At 48.7% G+C, this 5,000-nt stretch overlaps 1 long non-coding RNA gene across 2 annotated transcripts in view; it reads left to right on the top strand.

Moving 5' to 3' along the window:
• Nucleotides 1-2,870: 2,870 nt before the first annotated feature.
• LOC142896411 (uncharacterized) overlaps nucleotides 2,871-5,000 on the top strand; it is a 3,994-nt gene continuing 1,864 nt past the window's right edge. Inside the window, exons 1-3 of one of the 2 annotated variants that reach the window (XR_012928347.1) lie at nucleotides 2,995-4,009; nucleotides 4,108-4,211; nucleotides 4,284-4,756. This is a non-coding gene — a long non-coding RNA (uncharacterized LOC142896411). Of the gene's footprint in view, nucleotides 4,212-4,283 lie in introns of both variants that reach the window. The other variant, XR_012928348.1, reaches the window with a different exon arrangement.

Raw genomic sequence — 5,000 nt, forward strand, 5'->3', positions numbered from 1 at the left:
ATATATACATATGTATATATATATATATATATATATATGTATATATATATATATATATATATATATATATATATATGTATATATATATATATACACATATATAATGTAAGTGCGCAGATGAATGCAAACAATTATAAAATCAGTTTCTCTCCACAAGGCGCAAACAGATACACGGGAAGCTCTGCAATATACAAACATGTTCATATGTATGTATGTATGTATGTATGTATGTATGTATGTATGTATGTATGCAAGCAGACACACAGAGAGCAGAGTGGAGCACCCCCCACTTCCACAACACGTACAAACAGTGGCAGAGTCCATGCATAGAGGTGCGTCAATCAGCTGCAAAACAGACGGACGGATCACAGTTTGTTTTTGTTTTTTTTTGAGAAAACTTTCCACATCCCGTTTAGTTTACTGCCATTATTTTTAAATTCAAACTAATTAAGTATTGAGACGTTCTGAAGCAAACCGTCTGAGAAATTCAGAGGAAGAGGGGGAAAAATGAGTGACAAAAGAAAAGGGAAGGAGAAAGAAAGGAGAGAAAAGCAGTTAGGAGAGAGGGAGGGAGGGAGGGAAGGAGGAAGGGAGGGAGGGAGACGTGGGGGAGAAAGAATAAGAAAAAAGAAGCACAGGGAGGGGGAGTGAAGCTGAGCAGAGGGGAAGGGAGGAGGGGTGGGGGTGTGGTGGTGGTGCTGTGTGAGAGAGACAGAAAGAAAAAGGGAAGGAGGAAAGAGAGCCGGGGGTGGGGGAGGGAAGAAGAGAATGCAGCAAAAAGGAGGAAGAAGGGAAATGCGTGTGGGGGGGTAGGTGGAGGGGGGGGCATAAGAAAGGATGTTGCACAAGAAAGAGAAAGAAAGACTATAAGGGAGGGGGAGAAAAGAGAGAGGGGAGGGGGAGTGGTGGTGGGGATGGGAAGAGAGATAGAGGAACGTTTGAAAGAGAACGCAGTGAAAGAAGAAGAAGAAGAAGAGTGTGTGTGTGTGTGTGTCAGTGAGTGAGTGAGTGAGTGAGTGAGTGAGTGAGGGGTGTTGTTAGGTGGGCTGGAGGAAAGAGGGAAAGAGAAAGGGAGGGCAGGAAAAAAGGGGGGATGGTGGAGTGTGAAAATAAAAAAGAAGAGTCCATCAGCAAGAGAAAAGCAGAGGGGGGTGGGGGGTTGGAGGGAGGGAGGGAGGGTGCAGAATGAAGGAGAGGAGGTGGAGGGGGAGAGGGAGTGAGTGAGGGGAAGTGGTGGTGGTGGTGTGTGTGGGGGGATGAGAGCAAAGGGAATGGAGAGAGAGGAAAGGATAGAGACGGAGGGAGAGAAGAAAAAGGGAAAAAAAACAGCAAGGGAAGATATTAACTATTGAACTTCCAGATTTCCTTTCAGGCTGCTTTGAGAGACAGTGCGGCGGCTGTGTGTGTGTGTGTGTGTGTGTGCGTGTGTGTGTGTGTGTGCGTGCGTGTGTGTGTGTGTGTCTGTGTGTGTGTGTGTGTGTGTGTGTGTGTGTGTGTGTGTGTGTGTGGTGGTGAAGGGAAGGGGGATACCTGCGGGCTAAGTACAGGTTGTGAGCTCAAGTCGTCGGCACACGAACCCACATGCACACGCACACATGCGCGCGCACGCACACACACGTGGAGGCGATCCTGATAATTAGACAGGCATCCCATCATGTCAGAGCCCACCTTACCTGTTTAAACAGCCGCGTGCAAGGAAGGAGGAGGAAGAGATAGGAAACAACAACAACAACAGCAGCCGAAAAGCATGGGGAAATGGTTGTGTGTACGTGGGGTGCACGGGCTGACAGAGAAACGCGGCGGCGGCGGCGGACACACGCCAGGTTGCGACTGCGGGCCTCACAAGTGTGCATAAACACTTCCCGCTAAATAACAGGAAAGGGCAAACCTTGAAAACCTTGATCAATCATCAGCAGCTGGGAGTGCTGCGAGAATGAAGGAGATAGAGGGAAGGTGGGGGGAGCAGAGGGAGGGTGGGGGGAGTGGTGGTGGGGGAGGAGGAGGAGGAGGAGGAGGAGGAGGAGGGAGAGATAGGGAATGAGAGTGAGAGCGAGTGAGGCAGGGAGGGAGGGAGGGAGGGGAGGTGGAGGTGGTGGTGGCGGCGGGGGAGGGGGAGGGTGGGCGGTGCGCGGAGAAAGAGAAAGAGATTGAGTGAGGGTGTGAGTGAGGGGGAGAGATAGCAGGAAGTGGAGGGAGAGAGAGAGGAAAATAGAGGGAGAGAGCGAGGGGAAGAAACAAAGAGATAAGAGGCTGAAAGACAAAGAAACCACATGGAAGAAACAACAAGGGACACGTACATAAAACAACACAGAAGTAGCCTATGGGGAAAATGAAAAAGACACAGACAACAAAAGTTTTTTTCTTCTTCTTTTTTTTGGGGGTGGGAATGGGAGGGGGGAGGGGGGCGTAGAAATTCACTGGCTCCTTTCCAGGCCCGGAATCTTCATTACAGTGGGAAAAAAATAAATAATAAAAAAAAAAAAAACCTGCCTGGCCGTCCATCTACTTTACTTTGGGTGCATTTGCATGAGTGGAGGAGGGAGGGGAGGGGAGGGAAGGGAGGGAAGGAGGGAGGGAAGAAGAGAAATAATAGTGGGAAGAGGCGACGGTGGATAATATGCGTAAAATTTCATTCACTTCTAAGATTATACAGGTTCCCTATATGTGCTGGTGAGACGAGCAGAGTGAGGGGAAGTGAGCCGCTGCCCTGCTCTCAAGTGTATGAACCCTCAGCTGGGATTTCAGCTGTGTGTGTGTGTGTGTGCATGCGCGTGTGTGTCTATTGGTGTGTGTGTGTGTGTGTGTGTGCACACGCTCATATGTTTTTCTGATGTTGGAGATCAGGAGCAGACGCATGAATAGTCTCTCTCTCTTTCACACACACACACACACACACACACACACACACACACACACACACACACACACTCTCTCTCTCTCACACATGCATGCACGCACACACACACACAAGTGACAGCAGCATGCTTTCACTTCCCCTCTGCACCCCCCCCCCAAAAAAAAAAAAAAAAAAATTGCAAGCCACTTCTGAGTTTGACTTACACTCTGCTTCTCGTCCATTCATTTCCATCCATCTGAAAGAATTTAATAAAAAGCAGCGACTCCGGGCCGGGTTCTGTGTTGTTTATCTGCAAAGAGGACCACCGTGTGGCGCCGTGTCACATCAGCTCTGTGATACAGGTCAGCGTTATAACTTGTTGTTTTTTTTTTCATGCTTCCTGTTTGCAGCCGGAAGAGAACAAGAGGCAGGGTGAGGGAGTACGGGTGGCGGTGGCGGTGGTGGAGGTGGGTTCATTCAGATATCAGCTGCCTGGTTCACCCCCGAGAGAAGCTCAATGAATCATAAAACGGATAAAGCGGCTGAGGACTCGGTGATGACGGCTTATTTGGAACAAATGAGAGGCGGGCGGCGATGCTGGAAAACCTCTGGCAATGCGCTGCTGTCTTGAAGGTATAATAGAATATGTCCATGTTGGCCACTCTGGGCTCATTGCACATTTCATTCAGTTCAAACAAATGCACAGAGCCGACAGGTAAACAGCCTGTTTAGCGCTTTGTTTGCAGGCTGCTGGGAAAGAAGGTGTAGCTTCTTGGCTTTGATGCTCGGTTGCAAGAAAAAAAATAATCCAGTGCAGAGAGGTCTGACAGGGTGAAATAAACACCTGGACTGGGTGTTGGCCTTCAACTGGGGGAGGTACCAGTGCCCTTTGTGACATCAGGAAGAATTATTTTGCATGTTTTCTGAAAAGGGGAACAAGAAAAAGAAAAAAAAATACCATCTCCAGACCTTCTTGTGAGAAAAAAAACAAAATGCGGAAGTGAATTTTGCGCAACACGAGACCTTTAATGTCTCACGTTGTCTGTGTTGTTTCTTCAGAGCTCCTTGCACCGTGCGCGACCTGGATGATGTAAAACCAACAGCCCTTCAGTGTCAGACAAACTGGAAGCCGTGCATGTTTGTGCATGAGGGTGGTGCAGCCAGAGCGCACATGTGAGGATTTTCTTCAGAGCCGAGGGTGCAGGAGCGAGGCGTCAGCGGGCTCCCTCTGTTTTGAACTTTCAGTTATTGGACTGATGTTGATGTTTCAGACGGCCGTCCCTCCCAGACCCGTGGCTACGGAGGTGAGCCCACACACCTTGTTACTCCAAGCGCCTGGATCAGTCTCACCTCGGCGCGGCGTGCTGATATAATAGTGAGTCGAAATCGCCATTAACTGCTGCAATTAAGCTCTCAGCAAAAAAAATAACAGCGGGATTTGTCATAGGCACGGAAGAGACAGTCGCAGAGACCTGAATCAATGCAGAGGGGATGTGGCACAAGTATACAAAAGCAGCCACACCCCGGTCGCACGCCTCCAGCTTCTCCCATTAAGGCCAGTGAGAACAGACTGGACACACAAAACTGTATTTGGTAAAACTCGCAGTATTTATCAGCGCTGCTTCACAGTGTGCTGCGAAGCGGCGCAACTTTAAATGTGAGCCGTATGTGATTAGACGAGGTAGACTAAAGGTGAATCACCGGCAACTTTGAGCAAACAAACAAACAAGAACCTACAGCGCTACAGCTCTGCATCTCCACCTAAGCTGCTGCATTCCATATTTGCTTATTTCTTCCTCCCCCTGCCCCTCATTGTACCGTGTTTAAACAAATCAGCCTTTGAATATGCCCAACAAATCACTCTCTCGCAAAGCGGCAAGACAGGATGCAAGGAGGGAGGGAGGAAGGAGGGAACAAAAAGGAAAAGAGAGCCTAAATAAAAGATCACTCCTTTCTGTTTTGTAGTGGGGGTACTAAATGGGAAGACGGAATATTAGCAATGAAATAGCTCTGCTTGGAGACAACATTGGAGAGAGGAGTGTGGGGAGAGCTTGGAAAAAAGAGAAGAGGACTGAATATAAAGGAGAAAAGACAGAGTTGAGGGAGGAGAGGAGAAGAGCATTCAGCAAGGAGGATATAAAAGGAACAGAGAGGGGGGCGAGGG

This window comes from Nelusetta ayraudi, unplaced genomic scaffold (assembly GCF_046127955.1).
Source record: "Nelusetta ayraudi isolate G7.1 ecotype Tasmania unplaced genomic scaffold, CSIRO-AGI_Nayr_v1 ptg000053l, whole genome shotgun sequence".
Classification (NCBI taxonomy): Eukaryota; Metazoa; Chordata; class Actinopteri; order Tetraodontiformes; family Monacanthidae; genus Nelusetta; species Nelusetta ayraudi.